The sequence below is a fragment of the Gobius niger genome (assembly GCF_951799975.1).
Source record: "Gobius niger genome assembly, chromosome: 10".
NCBI lineage: Eukaryota > Metazoa > Chordata > Actinopteri > Gobiiformes > Gobiidae > Gobius > Gobius niger.
The window spans coordinates 11,852,161-11,877,800 of NC_136861.1; the positions used below are offsets into that span (position 1 = coordinate 11,852,161).

At 42.1% G+C, this 25,640-nt stretch overlaps 1 protein-coding gene across 2 annotated transcripts in view; it reads right to left on the bottom strand.

Moving 5' to 3' along the window:
• Nucleotides 1-11,574, bottom strand: part of sstr3 (somatostatin receptor 3) — a 49,015-nt gene extending 37,441 nt beyond the window's left edge. For both annotated transcript variants that reach the window (XM_079564498.1, XM_079564497.1), the window contains exon 1: nt 11,467-11,574. The gene's annotated coding sequence lies outside the window, so the exon portion shown is untranslated. The remainder of the gene's footprint in view (nt 1-11,466) is intronic.
• Nucleotides 11,575-25,640: the final 14,066 nt, after the last annotated feature.

A 25,640-nucleotide genomic window follows, 5' to 3' on the forward strand; every position in this document is an offset into this window, starting at 1 on the left:
AGAGTGCAGTGTTGACTTGTTGGTGCAAATGAACATTGGACATACAAAGGGGCACAGTGTAGTCCTTATCAGAGTATCTTGAATCGCTCCGACACAAACCACAGCTACAGTGCTTTGTTATCACCATTATTCTGTGGTATACAGCTGAAATTGACACGGGATTGCTTGTTCATTGTAGCGAGCACATTGGAAATCAATGGAGTGGGACAGAGTTTGTCCGAATATAATGAGATATGGACACATGCGTGGTCAGTCGAGCTATTTTTAGCAGAGGTGGGAGCAAGTCACTAAATGCAAGTCTGGGGTCAAGTCCAAGTCGTGAAGGTCCAAGTCCCAATTAAGTCCAAGTCAATCGGTCATGGGGTCAAGTCAAGTCAAGTCATAGCTTTTGTCAAGTCTTGCTTCAGCTGGCAAGTCACCTCAAGTCACAAACGCCAGCGTATCTACTTTTTACAATGTGTTTAATCTTGAAAAAAAAAACACATGCTTTCTCAAGATATAGTCATTTTGAATTTAGGCTAAAATCAAACTTTTTAAATGCACCAGTCTATGTAGAAAATTACTGGGACAGCATTTTATGGAAGGGGGCCCGGGGGGGCTACTTAAAAAAAATGAAACAGAGCCTTTTGCACATGAGCTGCTTTTCCTTGCAGTCTGAAATATAAATATAACAAGTTTTTATTTTTGTTAGTTTCTGGCAGTTTTTTTGTCAGTGGTTCCCTGTAATGCCCCAGCCCCTGTATACTTGGATTCGCCCCTGCTCAAAATAGATTCCGCACAGCCTTCAGTCCCGCTGTCACTGGGCTGTGTGCGAATGCGTAAAATAGCCACTAAATGCTGTTAACTTTGTGTGAATGCCTTAAACATCCCCAAAAAAAAAATTCTGTTGATTAATCCAGCTCTTACGCATCGTCGTTCTGGAGGCCGCCTGTGCTGTAGGTACAGTCCATTGTTTCAAACGTTTTCCTGTCCATAAATCTCCTCCTCTTCACTGTCTTTGGAAAACTTTTAATGCATCCAAAGACACACATCATATTTCCTCCTGCCTTTTCACGCTGTATTGATTAGACAGGCAAACATGCATGTGGCTAATTACCATATAAAAACATAGATGCGCCGCTTTTACAAAATGAATCCTGATCTTTCGACAGTTTCACTCAAATAAATAATAACTATAAAATCACAGCAAGTCATTGAGAGTCATTGGCCTCAAGTCCAAGTTAAGTCTCGAGTCACAAACAGCAAGTCCCAAGTCTTTTTGGAGCTTTGGTCAAGTAAGTCTCAAGTCCCGAAAAGGTCATTTGACTCGAGTCTCCCACCTTTGATTTTTAGCACAATTGGGAAACCAGACACAGCCAGATTAATCTGTGGACATGCCATACCTCATTTGAAAGAACCTAACGGAGGCCTGCTCGGGCAGTCTTGATCGGGGGAGCTACAGGAATTTGTGAAAAGTATCAAGATCAGAGAATCCTAAGACGTTTACTGTGAAAGATTTAGAACAATTCATGCGCGTACTATCTTTAGCCGGGAGAAGATTTAAATGTAAGCTACTCAACATGTTTATAGAGGACGAAACCACAAGCTCAGCGGGTTTTAGACAACTAAGAGGCCCCCAGAGAGAGGATGTTCTGTTGTTTGCTGATGACATAAGACTTCCGAAATAACTGCAGCCGTTGTAAATTGCTTACTACCGCCACTCAAATTGCAATTTCAGTTTGGGAGTAATTAATCCTAACGCCTCAATCTCCCGTCATTAAGCGCTCTTGTGTGCGTTGACGGCTGGGCGATTAGTAATATGATGAAATCTCCATATTTCATTAAAACGCTGCATTATGGATGGACAGGCGTGTGTGTTGCTTTCTGTTTTGGGCGGTTTCTTTGGACATTGCCACAGTCTGTTTCTATAGAGATGATCGGAGCTTGTTTACAGAGAGAAAACATGGACAGCTGCGGTGAGACAATAATGAACAGATTTCTACGACTGACAAACTCGACAACTCCGCACACACTGCAAGAGTCTCTTGATCTTGATCTTAACTTGTACACATTTTCTGAAATTTTAACAACTGTAGCCGCTCTCTTTTTTTCCTGACAATCTGTGGAACGGTAGTTTTCTCTGGACTGAGATGTCAGAAGGTTTTCCTGGGATCTGCTGTAGCCACTCCAGCCTGGGGAATACTGTCCCGAGAGGCTCACGGTCACCACTGATGCCTCCATCCACTTGGATTCTCCGTAATCTTTAGTGAGCCTCTGGTGTTTCGCCTGGAGGGAACTGGGGAGCTTGTTTTCCCGTCGTTGTTCCCCAGTTAGTTTGCATTCAAAAACAGTCTTTCATCGCTGATTAGTGTTTAACTGAGTCAACCATTTAAATTTAGTGTTAGAGTCTCGAAGGCTAAACATAGACTTTCTTTTTGGTAGAATTAATTTGGGCATAAACATGTTACTCCAAGGACAACAACAGCTTTAGAGTTATTTTCTCCAATAATGCATCCAAATCCCAAAGCATATAGACAGGAGAGCTTAGAGCCTATACATGCATTTCAGTCACGTGACTTCTGTAGTTCCAACCGCCATTTTGAACACCGCTGGCTAATGCAACAGTATCTATCTGCGTCTCAACTGTAGTTGAATTCAAGATGCTACATCAAAAAATTGCACACTTGACAGCAGACTCTGTAGATTTTTTAACGCCACTTAAAACCAGTGACAGTTCGCATCATCTAACGTTTGCGGACATTTATATTATACATAATCCCTCTCCATACACCGCTGAAGCCGGACTATGCTTTATCTCAGGATGGGTTACGGATGCCAAGATACATCAGGGGAAGAAGCGCATAATGTTCTTGGTGACGGGAAGGGTAAGTAATAAATTAAAAAAAGGTATCTGGTTGCCTTTTGCGAACGTTAGCATGTGTCGGCACTCATCTCTCTCAAACAGTAAAGCTATGTGGGTTGTTAGTTTGTTTTAGTCTACTATGAGCCATGTTTTATCGATAGTTTATGGTTTTATCAGCTATGGATCAGGGCAACGTTAAGAGAAGTGTGTTTACGTTGCTCTCCCCTCTTTTTAACCTCTTTTAACCTCTTTGGCATTAACCAAAGCTTTTCGACTGGAGCTTACAGCCTAGGCCAGATATTCATGTAGGTAAACAGATAGCCTAGCGTTTGTTTGTAGCCTATCCTCGTTTGCGTTACAATGTTTCCGCGTTGCTTCACTTACCTGAACCAAAGTGCTCACTGCACCGCTTGGAGTCGGCTGTGAGTCCAGTGGTCTCTCCTGATGGCAGTTTTCCATTTCTGTTGACGAACTGGGTCTTTAGGAAACTTGCAGAAAGCGAGTCCCTTTTTTGAGACAGGGTATTGTACATCCCACAGCGGAACAGGTGGAAGGCATAACGGTGTTCGGTGCTTCGGTATTCAAAATGGCGGCCACAACAATGCGTGACATCACAGGAAACACATGTATATGTTAGTGTTTTAGCTCATGTGAAAGCAAAGACCTTCTTAATTCTAAAAATATGTGCAAGATCTGTGTGAGTGAAACACAACCTAATTATAATCATAACCCTAAACTTAACCCTCTACTATCAGCCGAACGGCAACTAACAGGTTAAGAGATGATAATTAAAAAATCTTCTTTTATCCTGAGTCCCCCCAGTTGTTTTCTCCTGTCGTGCATTTTCCACCTGGGGAAAATGTTTTCAAGTTCCCGATGACAACCCGAACGATGTATTTCTTCTTTCTCATGTTTCTTTTCCCTGATGTTGGCACTGGTATTGCTGTCAAGTACAACAGCTTAGTCATTCCTGGTTTTGTGCAGCTCTTGTGTGATTGTCACAGTCTGCAGTCTGTTTCTACCCAAAGGCTCCAGAGAAGGAACAGCGATAGACTCACTAGGCTACATTTCTTGATTTGTAATGTTGAAAAATAAACACAAAAATGCTACCACGCACTTTCTTTATTTTTCAAGTTAAGTGTCCTCTTCTCGTACACACCTGTCTTGCCTTCCTCCTACTATCTATTTGAATTTGTCATGTTTCATCACAATATTGTGCTATTTTCGCATGAGTAGGTATAATTATACGGGTTCTCTTTCAGTTGACATCTAAATCCCGGTGAGATGTCAGAGAGCTATATTTACTCAGAATTGTGTCTTATTTGGATTTAATTTGGTCTTCTGAAAGCTATTTTCCCCAGAATTATCCACATGATTCCACCTGATTGGGTCCCTCCCGTGGGTTCTGCTGCTGCCTTCACAAATGTATGTAATTACTTTTCAAATAGACAGGAACCAAATGCGAGGCAGTAATAATTATTTTAAATCAATGCTGTTTGATGAATACATTCTTCACATTTACTTCCACAGCAAAATATGAAGCAACAGCTGTGCTTTTAACACTTCTTAGCAAACAACCGGACTATGTCTTGTCGTCAGTGCATACATTCACTGCTTGATCCAAAAAAAAAGAAGAAAAGGCACCACCTGGATTTAACTAAATGTTATGATCTGGGGTTGATGCAGTTGGTCAGGTCTCGGTTCAGCAACATTATGTTCAGATCAGCTGATGACCTGAACATCTGGAATTACCAGGTTATTCCATAAGTGGACTTCTTGTTCCCTGACAGCATGGGAATATTCCAAGATGACAATGCCTGCAGGATTCATCAGGCTCACATTGTGAAAGAGTGGTTCAGGGACCATCAGACATCATTTTCACACATAAGTTGACCACCACAGAGTCCAGATCTTAACCCCATTGAGAATCTTTGAGGTCCTATTCCACATAGCCAGGGGCGGATCTAGAAAAAAAATCCCGGGGTGGCAAGCAGGGTCAGGGATAATTTTCCAATGTTCAATGTTCATAGCGGGGGCACGCAAGTTTTGCTTGATCACTAGGCAATTTTTCCATTTAGATGCAGGCAGAGCCCCCCAAAATTATAGACAAATAGTAGCATTATACGTAATATAAGTAGGGGGTTTCTAACTCAGGTAAAATGTAAACTTTTGTAAAAAAAAAAAAAGAAAAAAAAATTAGCAGGAGTTGGCACCTTGCTCCTTTTTTAGCTAAAAGTTGTTATAATTCTTTGTCCTGTCAAAAAAGTACTAACTGAGAGCACCCAAGTGGCTTCTAGAGCAGATGACCACATGACAATGGGATGGCAGCTGGGGTGGCAAGACCATTACTTAGGGTGGCAGCTGCCACCCTGTGCCACCCCTCTAGATCCGCCCCTGCACATAGCACGACTTGACCGGCACACCACGATCAAGGTGCACGTATCGACTCTACCCAGCACACACTTCTGTTTCCACAAGACAACACACCAGCATGTGTTGTCATTCAGAGGTGTCAAGGCTAATAAACTAGAAATGCAACAGCTAAAACATGGACTATTAAGGTAAGCAACATGCTCACACTAGCTAAAGTTGCGCTTACAGTGGCTAAATGCTAATATCGGCAAAATCCCCTTTTCGAACAGTGGTATGATGTTGTGAAATATTAAATCCGTCTGACCTGCTTGTCACTAGTGAAGGCTGTTCACTCTCCTGTTTGCAGCAGCCAGCAGTCTGTTCATGTCACGTTAGTACGATTCAGCGCTTTGGCCACAGTCAGAGGCCAGTCCCAAAACGTATACCTGGCCTCTGTTTTGGAGAAGCTCGCCAAACCGGGTTGACCAGGCATTAGGCTGATACGCAGAAAGCCTCTGGAAAGGCAGCTTCGGCATGTGCTGGAGAAGGCTTTGCCCAGTTACTTGATTGCACATTTCCAGTCTATTTTTCACCCCCTGAGTGTCTCTTGAGAGTTGATGGAGCAAATTTTCCATTGTGAGATCAAGAGTCTTATCTTATCCATCTCTTTCACATCATCAAAAGTAGAAGTGGGTGAAAAATTCATGCACCGTTGGATCTACCATTGCTTAAGGTGAATGCTCTCTCCTCTCAATCATCCTGCCATTTTGAGGACAACATGCTGTGCAACATTCCTTTGCTGCATCTCCACAGCAGCAGCAGAAAAGCAAGCCAGTCACTCCAGATCACACCATGGAGAGGAGCGGTCAAGTTCACTTTTGGCGTGTTCCCACAGGCAGGCCCCATCCAACCCATGTGCCTGTTCTACCCGGTAATGGAAACCCACAAGTGGAAACTCACAAACACCCCAAACCGCACCATATCACTCCTGTGAAAATGCAGGCAAGGTGTGGGAAATGTCTCTCTCAATGACAAAACGACCACCAAACCTCCAATTATAATATGACCACTGGCTCTGCGCCAAATCTGGATAAAGCCTAACTTAAATCTTACCTGCCCTCGGCCTTATCTGCACATGAAAACTTGTACGTAATTAGAGAAGGCATTTCTGAATATCCTTGTTGGCTCATAATCCCCCTGTCAATCACAGCGTACATATCTGCAGGGGATTTCTATATTCAGATGCTTGGGATTATGAAAATGTCAAGCGATATTTCTCTAAAGGCATAAAGACTGGCTGCTGTATAAATAAAGGGATCCATATCATTACAGTGGGACCGGATGCAAACGGAGGGCTATATATCAAGACACTGTTGAGCTCATTGGGGGACAAATAAGCAACCATTTTGGCCACAATCTTTATACGTCCAGAAGCGTGGGTTGAGGTGACTGTAACATTGGAACATATTACGCTTATATTATACTCTACATATTATTACAGATGTCATATCGTTGGGTTTCTCAATGTCAAACCTCTCCGATCAGCACTGGGGGTCAAAGTACTTCATACTTTCGTCACTTGAGTAAACAAAGTGCAGATTGTTCTGGTCAAATATGACTCCAATAAAAGTCAAAGTTGCCCAGTGAAATTATGACATAGTTTACAGGATGTGCACTGAAAAAGAAAGCCACTAAAACGATGACGAAACTATGAGGACAAATGGTCAGTTCCCTCACGTTATTCCTCATTTGAAAGCTGAGAACCTCGCGAATTCAGTCGCTGAGCGCAGACTGGAGGCTGCACTATAGCTGTAATTAGGATTTGATCGGGGAAAGGAGCTGGGATTGTGGGAAGATGAGGGGAGAGTTAGATTATGTTCACAGCAAACTGCTTTTAGCCATAGGATCTGGCAGAATAAAGAGTGCACGGATCTCATTCTGATTTCTGAGGGGAAAAAATGTAATGTTCTTGTAGAGCTGGGTGATTTTTTCTCCCCCAAAAATCTGCGTTTTTCTTTGTAAAAAAAACTCGATTTACGATTTGATTCGATTCGATTTCCATAACCCCCCCCCCCATTCAAATTATTATACTGTATTTGGATTGAGCTAATAAAACAACTAGAAATCCTGAGGTAGACTCTGTTCTTTGTCGCACTTCGTCCTTTTTTTGGAAGATATGAATCGATTTGACCTACCAACTGGATTTTTTTTCCCAGCCCTATGTTATGGAAAATTGTAAATAAATCAACATTACAATTGTTATCAGGAAAACAATATTTCATTGAACATGTTTACCTCATAGTATGGTAGACTGTAGACGGGTCATGTTTATGAAATACTTACTAAACATCGTACAGTATATATGTTAAAGCTAAAGTACTGATATGTGCCAATGAAAATACTTCAGCATTTAGAAAAAAACGTAGAGCTAATTTTAATGTCATTTTTTTTTAAATGGTGTGAATCATTACTTCTAAAGTCAAAATAGTTTGTTTGATCATGTCAATTAAACTGTATATGTAATGAAAAGGTTGAATTACGAAGACAAGAGACATGCGTGTGTGGAAGGAACAGTGTCACGTGTTCGTACTCCCACAGGTTAAAAATGATGGCAAAGGCCGAAAATTTAGATCCACCTTTTAATTACAGTGCAGCAAGAAAGAAAGTATTTACAAAAGAAACCAAAAACCTTACAAATTCAAGGCCTCCTCAGACCACAGCCAGCTCCAGACTCCAACAGAGCCCAAATGCTCCCCTTTAATACCCCCCAGCCCCTCCTCCGGGCAGACCAACACTAATTCTTATTAAACAATTTGACAGAGAGACACAAAACCAAAGAAAATAATACAAAATATTCACACCACACAAATGAAAATAACATTCTTTACAAGGGACAACAGAAACTCACATCCAAACACAAGAAATCACAAAATCATTACAAAACAGACGAAATGGAACCGCCCGGGTCACGTGGTTGGCCCAAGCGCGCCACCACGGGCTACATGACGCGGCCCAGGAAGTGCCTCGGTTTGGCCCCACTACCAGAGGCAACCGGACCGACAGGACAGCAGGAACGGGTGGGAATGTGGTGTGGCATGTAGGCAACGAGTGTGCACCCTCGTGCGCAACAGCCGGGAAAACCAGTTGTTACGGAGGGACAGTTTGTATGACGCATGACCGCGGGTGCGTGCGCGGCCTGCGGGGAACCAGTCTTGGAGCGAGAGCGCGCCCGAGCGCTCCCTGCGCCAGCACTCTCCCAGGCCAGGGGAGAGGAAGAGGCGCGGGGACAGAGAGTGACGAGGTGACTACTGGCGCCCCGTCACAAACAGATTGAAAGTTATATAATATTTTGCACATTTTACCCATAAAAATCTTCATTTGTTACTTTTTCAAACTGCCACAGATCTGACAATAAGCAAGACTGCCCCAGGGTTGAGACGATTTCAAATATATGACGCTCAAAAGTTTGGGGTCACTGCACTGCGTTTTTCTTTAAAGGAATAGGCCACCGTTTTTACATACTAAGATATGTTCTTAGCTCACTTTAGTCGAGTTAATATATCCCCGTCTGGTCTTTGTCCGCGCGCTCTGTCACGCAAACGGAGCACATACGCAGCCTCTCCCACATGTCACATAGCTCCGAAAAAGCTCACGATAGAAGCTACCAAGCTCTTCCACGTGTTCCCTATTTAAATAAAGTTACGTGAAGTGTTTTCGTGCGAAGTATATTTACCCAGAAATGTAGCATGTCGATTTTATAAGCAGATAAAAAGGGGGACTATATTGTGAGGCGTAATGATACGAGGAGCACAGTGTCCGCGTAGTAACTCCTAAAGACTTCCCCCGCTCACTTCCGTCAATAACCTTTAGGAGTTACTGCGCGGACGTTTTACTCCTCGTATCATTACGTCTCACAATATAGTCCCCCTTTTTATTTGCTTATAAAATCGACATGTTACATTTCTGTGTAAATATACTTCGCATGAAAACACTTCACGTAACTTTATTTAAATAGGGAACACGTGGAAGAGCTTGGTAGCTTCTATCGTGAGCTTTTTCGGAGCTATATGACATGTGGGAGAGGCTGCGTATGTGCTCCGTTTGCGTGACAGAGCGCACGGACAAAGACCAGACGGGGATATATTAACACGTCTAAAGTGAGGTAAGAACATATCTTAGTATGTAAAAACGGTGGCCTATTCCTTTAAGGATAATCAGAATACAGTCCAGACATTGTTAATGCAGTGAATGCCTATTCTCGCTGGAAACAGGTGATATTAATGGAATATACATCAGTGTGCAGAGGCGCATAGCAACCATCGCTCCAATGTTCTGGTACATTGTGTTAGCTAATCGTGTTAGGGGGTTATTGATGATTGAGAGAAGCTAGAACTGGGTGACCCCAAACTTTTGAGCGGTAGTGTATATATTTTTATTATTAGCACGGCGCTCAAATTCAACAATAACAGAGCTTTTGAGATCTTAAGATCTAGGGAAAATAGCCAACATGAATATTAATAACCAGAAATAGCCCCTATGGCACAAAAGAGAGAGAGAAAAAAAAACGGTGACACTTCTCAATCATTTCTGCAGTTCTTATTACAGTGTGTTTTTATAATTGGACCTAAAAGCAGAAGTCGGTCATTATGCATATTGTGAGTGGGCTGATACAAAGAGGGAAAACTGCATATGGTATGGGTGCTACAATGGCCAATGAAAACCATATAAAAGGGCAAAATTAGGGGGAAATTAACATAAAGACCATGTTCCTAAGTCATATAATACATCTCAATGTGATAATGAAGCTGTGAATTTGGCATGCTAAAATAGACATATAACAAAACAGCACATGGGGATTGAAACCATCCTAAAATAATGACCAGGCCGAAATTAGGAAATACAAGACAATGCCTAAATTAGGACGAGGACTGCACCAAGACCCAGTAGTAGTCGTAGAAATTATTATCCCTGAGTGGAAATTCATTTGCAGTGAGCAAAAATACACAAGGACGACAACAGACAGATCTAAACATTGACAACATGTAAAGAACAGACCTGAGCTCAAACCACGGCCCATCAACCTCAGTTTAAATTATGTTAAAAATGTTATATACATCCTTTAAAACCCTCTCTGACAGACCAGCTGTACAGAATAAAAAAGAAAAATCCCAAATTGCTACTTCATTATCTTCACATCATCTTTGTTCCCCAGGACTAAACCTGAACAAAATCGGGACTCTACAGGACTAATGAAGCCTAGGCATTAATTCAACCTGGTAGACTAGTTTCAGCATCACCTACCAGTGATCGCTTCCGAGTGGGCCACACCCCCACCTCAGCCCATCAGCGTAAGAGCCTCACCTCCGTAGCAGCCAATCATCGCCCTCGGTCCCGCTCTTAAGCCCCAGCAATCATTGTTCGTTTGCTTCCCGGCAGTGCTGCGACCCACCTCCGCCCCCGTCTCCACCTCCCCTGCTGCTTCCTTCACGGGTCTCCCATACCACCCTAACTCCAAGCTGTTCATCCATACTGACTTTCATACATACATCGATGTCTATACCGCCGCGGTCTGATCGCCAAAGCTAATACACACGTTAATAAATCTTCCTCGTCGCGGCTTTCGTCTGTTTGAGTCTATATCCAGGTTGACAATCAGGAATAAAGCTCAAGAGATGCGTGGAACAAAAGCCCATTTGTGCCATTGATCTGACCTGCCACAGGAGCAGATGTAGCCTATACTCGCCCACTTGTGAAAAGCAGGAAATTATAGATAATAGGCCTATTACACAGCACTGCCAAGAAAAAAATCTAATCTCTGTCAATAATTCATCATGGGAAAGCCAGCCTGTTACACAATGGGTATAGTCATACAATACAATGAAAACATGTGTGCCCCTGTAGATATCAGATAAAGCATTAATTGCATCTAATTTTCAAGCATTGTCTGGTTGAGAGTTTTGAAAAGCGTTAGACTCACTTTAATCTTTAGTTGTTGTTTTTTCCCCCCGTTCTCCTAACTTGTCGATAAGGCATAAGGTTTCCACTCGTTAGGCTATTTGTGAATCCCCACCACTGCCGCTATTTTTAGACCGTAGACCCGACACTATACAGCAACGCAGGTAAGGAAAAAGCCTCCGTCTGGGTTGGGGCATGGCCAAAAAAAAAATGCGTTCAAAGTCTTCCACGTGCGTAAAACCCCCAAAGCATTTATTTCAAAGTGCTCCAACAGTCTGACTAACTAAATGGCAAGTTTAGTGCAGCTACCCACTCACCTGTACGCAGGACACTTGTCAAACTCCGCTGGTTTCGTCAAGTCGTGTGTGTTTTGTTTTTTTTAGGGCTAAATAACAACAGGAGGGTGCCGTTTATCTCGTGTCCCCGACCCGGTTCATCGTCGGAAAGAGAAACAGCGGTGTGAGCTCTTCTCTCCTCTCGTCTTCACGCCCGCGTCCCCCTCGCTGTCCCTGGACCGAGTGATGCGCGCAGTCGCCAGCAGCAGCAGCGGGTCTCTCTCGGCTGTATCTAGGTAACGGAGAGGAGGAGGAGGAGGCGTCCCCGTGCCGGCTGTGTGCGCGCGCGAGAGAGAGTGTGTGCGTGCGTTAAAAAAAAAAAAAAAAAAAAAAAACGTGTCCTAATTTAGTTGAGAGGGTCCAGCCATTTTACTTTAAATCTCTATACCCCCCACTTTAAACGAGCACATGTTCTCCATTTCACCTTTGCCCAAATCTAAAAGCTTCTCGACTGGAGTTTGCAGCCTGTAGGCCAATGTAACGCTTCATTTGAAAGCTAAGACCTACAAAACGGAACTTTTGTGTGTTTGTGCGATGTTGCCGCATTCATGTCACATTTTATAAGCGTTTTTGTCTAGTTTTTTTTTTTTTTTTGCTTTTTCATCACCTGTTTTCGGTCACTTTTTTGTGGCTTTTTCATCACTTCAGCCAGCTCAAAAACCCATCCCTCCTGTATTGTTTGCCTTTCTTTATTTACTGCTGTTGCAACACTAGCCAAAAAAGGTTTACATATCAAAACCCCTATAATGTAAAAAGACACTTAAAGCAGTGCTACGTAACTCATGCCCCTAGAGGCCATAAGTGCCACTGCAGGTGTCGTAGCATGTTGCGTTTTTTTACTCATTAATTGTCCATAAGAGAAAATACTACACTGACAGAAAGATAAAGGGAGAGAGGGGTATTGTACATCCAATTACACGATGGAGATATTTTTTTTTACTCAAACTCGGCTGTAAATACTGTTTAAGTGGTGCTAGCCTGCAGTTAGCTTTGCCTGCTAGTCTGTTAGCTTCTTCGTCATGATTCCATTAGTGAGTATTGGTGGCTCCGACCTGGTGGAAGAGCAGTTGCAATTGTGTTTTTCTGGCCAGAAACACCAGGGGGAGATGAAAGACTCTCAATCATCCCATTAACACTTGCATTACCCCCAGAGGGACTACGGAAAGGATTTATTAAAGGGACTATAAGGAGTTTAAAAATGTTTTAAAAATTATGTTTTTTCCTCCGCCTACATGTTCAAACAATGTCCTAATGTGTAGAATGAGCCCAGATCTGTTCACCACAACTGCCTCTAAAATCCTGCACTGTCACTCAAAAACGTGTTACTTCGGGTCCGAATTGCCGCCATGCACGAGCTTAATATAGAAGGTGCAGTTACACGTATGACCTGAGGTGGCAGTAGTGAGTATAAAATGGCAAACTTGCATCTAGCCCCTTTAAGGTAAACAAGTTACTTAGTGCTGTTGTAAGAAAATTATAGCATTACATTCAAGGGCTGTTCCATGACTCTAAATCACAACAATAAGAAACGTTTGACTTGTTTCTCCAAGAGAGAGAGTCATTATTATTGTGTTGCGGCACACATGGACATCAATATCTAGTTATCTAGTATTATCTAGTTCGAGTTAGTGACTATAAAGCTCTCAGACACTGGTTAGCTCTGTTGCCTCACAGCAAGAAGGTCTCAGGTTCAATTCCTGGACCTTGCGGGTCTATCTATGGAGTTTGCATTTTCTCTCCCTGTGTCTGGATAGGCTTCCTCCTGTTATTGCGTTTTCCCCCATCAAACCAAGAACATTAACAATAGGTAAATCCAACAGAAGTGGAGTTGGGTCCCTGAGCACTGCACATGGCTGCCAATTGGTCCTCACATGTTGCCTGTAATCTGTCAAACATGTCCAGCAGATGACAAATAAACCAGACCTGAACAAAAATAGAAGAGTTTCTTCATCAGGTCAAATATTACAGAACTCTTTGGCTGTGTGGCTAAGGGGTAGAGTGTGGGCAAGTCGCCGCCTTGGCTTTTGTTTGTCAGTCTCTCTCTCCATCTTCTGCCTCCAATTTCCTGCTGCGCTGCCTTATCAACAAAGCATATGGGCCAAAAATATCAACCCAACAGATATAAGAGAGACAGAGAGAGAGAACAAAACTAAAAGGCCTGAACTTTCCCTGCACCATGGTCCGCCACTGCCTCTGTGAGCAGAACACAGTTAGTCATGGCTCTAATCCAATTATAATGATGATATCTGCCACTGAAAACACAGCAGTGGACCTCCGAGCCCTGAGCCACATGGCACATGGTGAATGGTGAGTAATGCACAGCCAATGTCCCCATGGATTAGTTACATACGAAACATGGCTGTGAGTTATGCTTTGAGCATAGCAATAAGCCTGCTGAGCCCATGAGAGATAGGCCGAAGTCTTCTCACTGTTTTGAAGAAGTATTGCAAAACTTATTACAATTCCAATAGAAAAAACCCAGGACTAAACCAAGACTGAAACTTATCTAAGCCAGCGCTTTCCCTGAGCAAGAACTCCATAATAATCAGTAGAATTAGAATCTGCATTTATCACGATCCTGAGCTGTTGTTTATTATAGTTGAGACATACATAAAGTTAAATCTTATCAAATAACTGAGGTTTTGATCAGAAAGAACTTTAGCAATAGGGGGATACAATTTGACACGATATGAATTAGAACTAAATCTGCTCCTACAACCACGTTTTTTTGTAGAAGCTGAGCCCAAGGCCGATTAATCAAAGATCTTTTGTGCAGAGGAAGCCAATACTATATGGAACACACAACCACCACATTGATTCCATCTGACTTCTTGTAATTTGATGTACCATGTGTAAGAATGGTGTTCTACAAAAAAACGTGTCTTGCCTTGCCTGCTTTACACGTTTGAATGAACCTATGACTAATTCAGAGTTCAGGACTGAACCATCAGCGCTAATTCACCCACGTATGACTCTTACTCCTGCGAGTCGACTACTTCATTATTCATGGGCGAAATCATAAATGATGTGTATGAGATAATTGAAGTGGGCATATCATGCATACTTGTGGCTTATAACCTACTTCTGGGCACCGCAGCTTTGATATTTAATAAATTGTAGCTTGAAATCATTTCCATGTATTGGAAGGAGACTCAACGTTTGAAAACACTCTCCATAGCTTCAGTACAGTCACTCTCAGTGCAAGAAGGAGCGCTACTGCAGGTCCTTCATCCCCACTGTCGGACTGTGCAGCCCTACTGTAAAGCAACGCTTGTACAATAACTTTTGTGCAAAACCACGTGCAATAACCTCTGCATCACTTCCCTATTCCCCTGCACTGACTGTAAACTGACTGTTAGAGGATAACATTACATCACTATTCATCATCCTGGGTCAAGGGGGAAGCTCAGGGAGGAGAGGGAAGGGAGGGAGTTCAGCATCCTGATAGCCAGAATTTTTAGGCTGTATGTTTTTTGGCTAATGTAGCTTAAATGATGAGATCTGATGTTAACAAATGTGGCCGAATTTTCCATTTGACGTTAATTTGATAAGCGTTTGAACTATTGTCGACTCTATTCTCTGTTGACAGATTTTGTTTGTCTTGCGAATTTGTCTTGTTCTGTGTCAAATTGTTGTTGTTTTTATCCTATTTTGTTTTTAAAAAGATTCAAAGATTTCAAAGATTTATTGGTCGATTCATTTGTCAATGAATTAAAATGATCGTTCTCTCGTCCTTGTTGTGGAGCAGGGGATGGGGAGTGAGGGTTCAGAGCACAGGGAGGAGACTGTGTGATGGGTGCGAAGGGTCCCTGGTGATTCTGACGGCTTTGCGGGTGAGACGGGTGGAGTACATGTCCTTAATAGAGGAGAGAGAGCGGCTCCGTAGATCTTCTCCGCTGCTCTCACGATGCGCTGGAAGCTCCTTCGGCAGGAGGCAGTGCTGGTGCCGTGCCACACAGTGATGGAGCTGGTCAGGAAGCTCTCAATAGTCCCTCTGCAGAAGTTGTTCATAAAGGAGATGGGACTCTGGCTCTTGTGGAGAAAGTAGAGACGCTGATTACTTTTCTTGACCAGTGATGTAGCGTACATGGTCCAGGAGAGCTTCTCTGTGATCTGCACACCCAGGAACTTAGGTCTGGTCACCCTCTCCACAGCAGCACATTAGCATCAATTCCCCCACCCCTGGTTTTTGTAGTTTCTTTTGCACCCCTAGAGTTCTTGAGAGCTGATGTAACGAGTGAATTTCTTCATTGTGAGATCAACGAGGTTCTATCTTATCTTAAAGGGACTATATGATGCAGTTACGCTTATGACCAGAGGTGGCAGTAGTGAGTATAAAATTATCAACTTTGCATCCAGTCCCTTTAAATAACTTTAAATAAACAAATGAACAAAAAATACAATAGTTAATAGTTGCCATAATGATAATCCTAACTCATAGAAATGTTTTTTGTTGTTGTTGTTAATACTGTACAATAGATGAACGATCTACGTGATTTGCATTCATATTTTACAATGCCCACAGCAAAAGCACACCTTTGTTGTCACTGACAGAACAGAGCTGCATGTTTCGGAGTGTGTTCTGAGAGGTATTGTCCTGTTTCAATGGCGCCTGTTTTTCTGTGGTTTCTTTGAGCATCTTCACCTTTAGATTTTTGCTTTCATCCTCTCTTCTCTCATCTCCAGTGGTGCCGCTCTCCGGCTCCTCTTTGGGTTTTTTATGGGTCCTTTTTTGAAATCTTGTGACAGAAATCATTATAAAAGCAACTAGAACTCAAGCATATCTGATTACTGTTATTATGTGTATATTTCAGGCTGGAACTCAAACAAACTAACTTGTGGGCTGCTGTAAAGCTATAAGGCTGGTATCTGTATGAGGAAGGCGTGGAGCAGCTCTGCAGGATTGAACAAGGTCTAAAACAGATAAAAGTCATGATTAAACCAGGCCTAAGAGACTTAACCAGGAAGTGTTAAATTATCCAAATAAACGCTGTGAAACTGTCTGGACTTACCAAGTAAACAAAATCTTTTTCTCTTTATTGGATTTTTCACATTCCAACAACATTAGTAAAGTTTCCAGATTTTGAGAATGAACACAATGCCTTACATGCGTCAGACATTAAAAATCAAATAAGCAACAAAGTATATTATTACTATTATGTATACTCTAAGACCAAGTTGGAAATACTGTGACAGATCACTTAGAAATAACACTGCATTTTGTATCTGTTCAATTACTCGCCCCATTAGACAAATTGTAAAAAGATGATCACACCGTCCAAAAAGTATCTTCCCGCCCTTGCAAAGAATACCTTATCTTTAAGTGCATCATTATCTAAACCGGTTCACATGTATGGGAGGCTCTGCCAGCTTCCAGTTCATTCAAATTCGCGCAAGTAAAAAGCATAACCTTGCGATGTGACTGTTTTTTCACTTATAATCTATTTTTTCAAAAATTGCTGAGAGGATTCAAATCAATAGTACCGTGTAAAGCCTTTGATAATGTTGAAAAGATATTTAACCAAAATGTTCACAGCTTAGAGCAACCCCAAAACATGTGCGACAGCGCCTGTTTGCAACGCACACACAAAGGATCCACATCCGGAAACACCTTGCTTAATTTGAGTCTGGACTAATGGAGCCTATGTATGATCTTAAACTGTATTAACCCATGTGGGGCACACATTGAGGCTGAATGAGTGCAGGGAAGGGCCTGCTCCCACTGTTCTTCTGAGATATTTGTGCCGAGCTCATCCTCCCATGCAAGTGCTGTAAAGTTTTACAGCCAGTAAGTTGGGACAATTTACTATACAGAACTGAAATGCCCCCTTTCGTAGCTGGATTATTAAGGAATATAGAATCAATAGTAAAGAAAATCTGTAGTTATTTTTGCTTCCAAAATAGTATTGACCTAGCCTTGTTTGACTAGACCCTCATGCTTACTTTGTTTCGCATAGGAGTCTGGACCTTCACCATTGTGCTCTATTATCAGGTGGGAGGGGTGAACTCCTTTGAAACGACTGGATCTGATTTTCGCTAGCGTTTGGTTGTGATGTATGTAATGTGCCCGAGTAAGTGAAGCAGCTCAATCATAACTCCATCATAACTCTATCATAACTCTTGGGAACATTCCTTGCACATTCCAAGGCTTCAATTTTAATTTCTGGATATTTGGGAGCCGAGCCAGGACGGATTGAAGAGCTTCCATTTCTTTCGTATCTGCCACCATTGCCAAACTACAACCTCCCCTGCTCGCTGAATGGTAGGTAGAAAGTCAGCCGATGTAACGCAGCCACTGAGATCAGACCCAGACGTTCATGTAGGGAAATTATAATTGACCGGAGTTTACGGATGGCTAAGGCCAGGCTAGTATTGATCAAGTCCACTGTGTTTTGTTTTTGATTGTGCGTCTAAATAAAAATTGAGAGCATTTGAGTAATGTTGCTTTGTTGTTCAAAAAAGAGTAATTAAACACATTTTCTCAAACACACATGCCTCTATACACAGCTTTGACAATTGAAACTACTTTTGTACTAAACATACCAAACTCTCTTGTCCAATATTCTTTGCTTGGTGGGAGAGACACGTCGCATGCTGCTCACCGTCATTTTGATCAATAGCCCGAGCTTCAAGCAGTGACAGTCTTTCGCCAAAAACCCCACACACACATGCTCGGTTTACTGGGGAGAGGGACTGCTTTGTGGCCATTGTGATCGAATGGCATTGTACGGAGTCACACGGAGAAATGTAGTAAATTCATTTGCAAACTGATGTTCAGATGTCCTGACAAAACAAAAAGTTTGGAGCTCAGGTGCCTGTGATCACAGCGGAAGGAGGGGAAGGCGCAGCGAGGTTTCAAGTTTGCTGCGACTTCAATGAGAAGAGGAGCTCAGGTTATGGGGCACTAACTATTGAACTGTTACATCTACACTCAATTCATTTAACTCTACAAATATCTTTGCAAAATGTCTTGCAGTGGCCCCTGTTAGTTTGTAAATGCTGTATTTTGCCACTAAAACTGTACTGCATGTTGGAGCTTTAACAAGAGTCACATTTTTAGAATGTTTGTGGAATGTTTGGGTACATTTAGTCGTTTGCAGGAGATATTTCTGCCTTTGTAATTCAACCATTTAAATTCTCAGTGTTATTAACCTTGCAACCTGAATTCCTAGTCTTTTTACATCACGATATATTTCTCACTAATAAAAGGGCTGGAGCAGTGGACTGAAAAGAGTCTTTACGAGAGTTGGATCGTGTTTTGGTCCCCTCGGCTTGAAACAATTGGAGTTGGATTTAGTGCACATGTCCCCATCGAAACCGTTACGTCTGTCTGCAGTGGATCACAATGACTAATAGATATTGATCTGTGCCGAAGATTAGATAACTTGCAATCAAGAGGCTTTCAAAGACGGCCAGGATATTTCGATTGTGTAAGTGACGACCCTCAGTTGTACGGATGCTCGAAGTCGTGAAAAAGCTCCAGTGATTGTTTTCATGAGATTGGAACATTGCACATATACAGCTTGTAGCGAAAGACTTGGCTCATAGTTGAAACGATTGTCCACGGTTCCAAAGGTCAGTGATTCGGATGACCGCTGTTGATGTGTCTTTGTGAATGACACATCTTCCATGGCGAATGGGTCAGTGATTTGTTCTTTGATTGATAATTTCATAGCGCCGCAGCAGTTGCACCGGCCTCACAGCGTTTTATGTCTACAGCTGTGATCACGTACAGTAGGGTTGCAACTGATATTCAAACCTCTACACTTGTGTGTCTGACACCTCACTTTCTGACACCGTTTTATGGAATAGAAAAGTTGGACATTTGCTGTTATACTTATAGAGTCTTTACATTTATACTTTGTTCCTTTGAGGACACTGTGTATTGATCATCTGTTTGATGTTTGAATTTCTAAGCTGTGCCTGTCCCTTAGAGCTTGCTGCCGATTGCATTTTATATCCCAAACATCTAATTTCTGTGAATGGTTATCCTCTGACCTTGCAGTGATATTTTTCCCTCTGAGGGTGCTATTTTCACAGCCCTTTATGAGTCTAACTCTGCTTTCAAATGGACTTGGAGTTGTCTACATCTAGCAATAAGATGGACAAAATTGCCAAAAATGACCTTCACGTTGTTGAAAGTTGTTTCTATACATGCCTTTCAGTCATGTGACTTTTGTTGTTGTTATGGCAGCCATTTTGAATACCAAAGTAGAATGATGCAGTAGTACAACATGTAACAATATCTCTACTCAGGATATAAATGAAAGACAACTGATTGACAGTGGCATTTTTATGTACTCATAATCATTGCTTAAGACGAAGATGACAGTAAAACACGGCCCCAGAGACGCACGTTTATGTGAATGCTAGCATGCTACCGGTTAGCATTCTACCGGCTAGCATTTAGCTTCAACAGTTCCGCTCTGACTTCTCCAAGAGAAAGTCCTGAACCACAAACATCTAGCCTTGGAGACAACATGTGACAGAGATCAGAGCTGAGCTGTTACTGTAGTATTTCCTCAGTGTTCATAGATGTGAGCCACACATGTTTTTATTGTGTTGAAGCCATTGACAGTTTCTAACCAGTAGCATGCTAATGTCTTGAGCAGCTTAAACACTGACTCTGAGACTCTGTTGACATGACAAACTGATGAATCACTAAGAAAGGTTTTCTGTTTTCTGTTTCCTCTTTAATCTGTTAATTTAGTCTGAGAAGTGAAGCAGATCTTTAGTTAATCCTGCTGTAGCTCGACAGACAGCGCTGCATCGGCTGTGCCACATTTTCTGGTTTTAATCACATAAACGTGCGTCTCTGAGGCCATGTTTTAACTGTTATCTTCTTGAGCAATGATTACGAGTACATAAAAATGTCACTGTCAATCAGTCTTTCATTTTCATCCTGAGTCGAGATATTGTTACATGTTGTTGTACTGCATTATGCTACTTTGGTATTCAAAATGGCTGCCGGAACTATGCGTGATGTCATTGGAATCGTATGTACGGTACGCATGTAAACTCAATACGCATGTTGTGGGTGTGATTGGAACGCACAGTATCTTGGGAGATCAATAGACGCAGCAAACCTGATTAAAAATGAGGCCCAAGGCTCGTTAAGTGAAATACCTCCGAGGTTGCAGACGCTGTTGCGACCATGGAAACTGCTGTCTGAATGGACGTAGGGGACGGCACCTGCTTCTCAGTCATTATGTTCCGTGTACCGACGTGTCCGCTGCCATTGGAGAAAAGGTTGAATTCTCCTTTTGAAAGATGTTCCACAGATCTTTTATGGGATGTTCCAGAGAATAATTCCAACAGAGTGGTTTCATCAAGGTTTTCTGACCTTAGTCGTCTTTGTATGGGAGTGGACAAGGGACATGCCACTTTCATTTCAAGTGCCTTTAAAGCAGTACTAAGTAACTTTTACCCCTAGAGGCCATAAGCGAAACTGCAGGTGTCGTAGCAAGTTGCGATTTTTTTACTTATTCATTGTATTGGAGAGTAAATACTACGCTGACAGGAAAGACGAAGGGAGAGAGTGATATTGTACATCCAATTATACAATGGAAATATTTTTTTTTCACTCAAACTTGGCTGTAAATACTGTTTAAAGTGATGCTAGTCCGCAGCTAGCTTTGCCCGTTAGCATGCTAGCTTCTTCGTTGTGATTCTATTAGTGTGTATTGGTGGCTCCGGTCCGGTGGCAGTAAAGTTGTAAGCATGGTTTTCTGGCCAGAGACACCAGGGGGAGATGAAAGACCCTCCAATCATCCCATAAACACTTGTATTACCCCCAGAGGGACTACGAAAAGGATTTATCAAGGTAAACACGTTACTTAGTACTGCTTTAAGAGAAACCGCTGTAGACACAGTTTGTGCTCAGAAAGGGTGAGGAGATGATTTATGTTCTAAGGGCTTTAACCCCCACTTACACTGAGCACATTTTCACCAGTTCAACTTTACCCAGATCGAAAAGCTTCTTGAAAAAAGCGACAAAAATGAGACGTAAATGCGGGTGAAAACGCAGCAAAACGGGTGACAATAAAGCAACAGAAACTAAACAAAAAAGTGACACAAGTCTCCCCTCACCTATGTTTTGTGTGTGTATGCCTACTCACCTGGGTGGAGCTTGCCATTTTCCCACACCTGCTGCTATCACACATCTGAGGTCCATCTACAATCAGTCCAGTCCTTCATTACCCGGGTTCAGCAGCCATTCTTCTCCAGTTCGTCTGTAAAGCAACAGCGGTACCTGTCTCTTGGCTCAAGACTTAGATCTTATATTTCGTCCCTATGTTTTGGATCTTTTTGTAACTTTGTTGTATCCTGTTTTTCGAGCATTTAACCTGGATCACTAACCTGCTGCACGCCATCCACCAATCCTCCTGGACCCAAGGCTCTGTTCCATCCTGCTCCAGCGGCTCACCCCAGCACCACCCCTACCAGCTCCCTTGGCCCCCCAGCCCGATACCTACCTGCTCCATTGGCCCCCAACCCAATACCCCTTCCTTTGAATACATTTGGTCAACTTTGCTTCGTGTTTGAGAACTGCTTTTGGGTTTAAAGTCTGTTCCGAAACATACACTGGCTACAGGCTGTAAGCTCCAGTCGAGAGGCTTTTAGATTTGGGTAAAACTGAACTGGAGAAAAGGTGCTTGGTTAATGCGGGAGTTGCAGAGTGTTTTATCTATTCCTATATCCGGGAAGTACCTAGCTGCATTTTACTTACTGAATTTTATTTGGAACTGACTGGATGCACCAGGAATCCAAACCCTCATTGCTGCACAAAATTCAAGCAAGTTCTTGTGATTACTTTTTGGAGAAAATGAGCTTCTGGCTTTTAAGAAAATCAATATCACATCCGTCTAATCAATGTTTCACTCAAGACCAGGTCTTCAGAGACACTGGATTTGCGTCAGAGTTTCTGCCATTTCGTCCAACTGATCACGCTTCAGAAAATTAATATAAATGTCAACCCTTGGGTATTATGAAAATGCAAACATCTCAAATACAAGAATACATGTTTTGCTTTTCATGGACCACTGACAATGAAAGAAGAACTTCATGAATGAGAAGAGGTGGAAGTCAATGTCGCTCACAGACAAATATATTTGCAAAAGATCAACACCGCGACTTTTCTGAAAGCCTGTGTCATCCTTGGCTTGTACACAATTCTCTCCAAATTACTTTCATGTACTTAGAACAAAATAAAAGCCTATTCAAAAGCCACAACCTGAATTTTTCTCTTGCAATGATCAACAATACATCGTGGCTGGTTGCTTTCGGAGAAGAGAGGCAAGGACCACTGTATAACTGTGCACAAAACCTTGTCCAATTAGATAATGACAAAACACTTTGCCTCAGCGTTAGGGGAGAAGTGGACCTTGAGATATTTCTGTTCATCTGTTGAAAGAGTCATGAAAAATACTTTGAAGGTAAAGTCAGATGTGTCCAGACTGAGGTGGTTTGGACAATTACAGCAAGTGAATGTATGAGTGGAAGGATGACAGCTGTCGAAACAGGAGACAGGAGCTCGATCCAGTACCAAGTAGCTCTCCTAAGACTTATACATTTCTACATATGCTCAATCAGTCAAAGTTTAGTTCTTAACATGTTGAGCACAATCTGTCAATATTGAAGTAAATATAGTAGCAACCAAAGCCGAGACTCCGGTCAGCTGTAGGATTAGATCAAAGATACTGTTCTTGTATGGGCTGGCTCTACACGACCTTTCTGAGCTTCAGTCGATCTGTGATCCAGGTCGAACTTAGTGATCATCCATCCGTCATCAAAAGACTCTGGATTTGCCGAAATTACAGCTGAAAACCAGAGGGGGCCAGGCTTTTACCGTTGACTCTGAAACTCCCTTGAGTTTGCAAAGGGCCCAGTCTCTTAAAGGTGCATAATGCAACTTTATATGTAGGAAAAAAGCTGACTCGGAGGCTGTATGAGTGGTCATCACGGCCATTACTTTCCATCACAGTGGTCTCTAGGTCTCTAAAAGTTGCATAATGCATTTTAATGTTTTTAAGTCTTTGTTGAAAACCCATCTTTTCGCACAGGCCTTCAACATAAGCTGAGCAGGTCTTTTGTATTATTATTGTGTCATGTTGTATATTAATGTATTCCTTAATTGCACCTTATAAGGTTGTACAGCACTTTGGGCAGATGTAGCTGTTTTAAATGTGCTATAGGAATAAAGTCAATCTTGGAGTGTAGTTGCAAAGTCAGTGTCGCATATTTTAAAGGGATATTTCAGGATTTTTGACATAGGGCCTCATTCCTAGTTTTTCCTAGAGTGTTGTTGATTTCTGTTGTTTTGTTATTGTTTTTTTTTTACTCATGCAGTCCTTATATTTGAAGAGTTTATTGGTGCTATGCTAGTGCATGTCTATGGTAACTAATAGCCTGCATTAAAAAAAAAACTCTTCAAAATCGTGGGGTCATCCTCCAAACGTTGCCATGTCTGATTTGTAGAAAGCTCCTTTGTGAATTCCCCGTGTAGTAATGCCGGCTGCAGGTAAACAAACTACTTTAGGACCGGTAACCGAGCAGATCACTCCGCCGCTGCGTAGCCACAACCAGGAAGCTGATGATGCTCAAATATAAGTTATTTTAAATGCAAAATGGTTATATTTCAATAACGACTCAGTCATCACGGACATTTATATGGGTAGTCTGGTTTTATAAGTGATTTGCCTCAGGTGCACTGTGCTTGGGTCAGACTGTTTTTAATGCAGGCTACTAGTTACCGTAGACATGCGCTAGCCTACCACTAGCCTAGCACCACTAAACTCTTCAAATAGGAGGACTGCATGTATTAAAAATGCATGTATATATATCGACAACACACTGGATAACTAAGAAATGAGGCCCTATGTCAAAGATCCTGAAATATCCCTTTAAGTGAGTATCTTCCAAGCATGATGCAAAACATTGAGCACCCCTGACTCATTATGGACTTGGTGAAAGAGAACAATAATCGTTAACTCTGCCAAGATGCATTTCTCCATAAACCAGGGCTAAACCATATGCCAACCAAGTAAACCAGGACGAAAACAGATTCACAATCATGTCTGAGACCAATTTATTTTCAAGGTTCTTCAGCCCACTTGTATTCTCAGACATTAGCATTAGGTCTGTGGCCGCAAAACAGCTTCTTTTTCCACATAGAAGTCGTGAATGGGAGACATATACCACTCAATTGATGGAGATTTAAAGAGGCAAAATTGTTCAAGGCCTTTTCATTGGAGAAAGCAATTAGACAGTACATTAGCCAGACTGCAGGTCAAATGTTTTTACCATTTATCAAAATAGCCTAATCCCTTCTGCTCTCAGTTATGAGCTTTACTGTTTGAGTATAACCATTTATAAAGTAGGCCTATAATAAAATATAGATTGTAAATGCTGCAAGATTTATAGAAAGATGCAGACATTTCTGAACAAGATCCCTAAAGAGATTTCCGAGGTTTCGCAAACCGTCTAGAACTTTGCTAACGGCCAATCACACTTGGAAAAGTTTTGTGTTGATCCAATCACAGAGCACGTTGTCACGACAGGAAAACCCTGCACTCACGGGGCGGGCGCAGCCTCCACAGAGCCAGTCACTGTACTTAAAAATGCTTCCAAATGTCGTACTGATAAACAAAAACCAGCGTGGTTATAAATATTTCACCTACATCAGCGTGGTCACATGGGTCATAGCGATTTTTAGAAAAAGAGAAACTCTTGGGAGCCAGGCTTTTAAGCCGTTCTTGGGACATTTCAAGTCCCATTAGAATCAATGCTCCCAAGTGTCTCTTGGAGTCCTCCTGACCACCAGGGGGTGGTATTACAGCATTGTCTGCTCCCCGCCATGAGGACCAAGCAGAAGCATGTTCCTCTCCCATTGTCTACTGGCCAATAACCCCCTACATACCTTGTTTACAAAATACGCCACATGCCGCTTGCTTCATATCCGTTTCTTTCTCTGATTGGTTAATACGCTCGTCAATCACGGCCATCAGGAATTCGAAGAAATCCCCCCTGATTTCAGACTTCACATCTTTGTAAAGAATAGGAAAAGTGTGAATTCTGTTTTTGATGGGTGAAAAAAATAAGGAGATTATTGTTTCCTTTTTGCATGATTTGTCTCCTTAATGCCGTTTGTAGAGAGT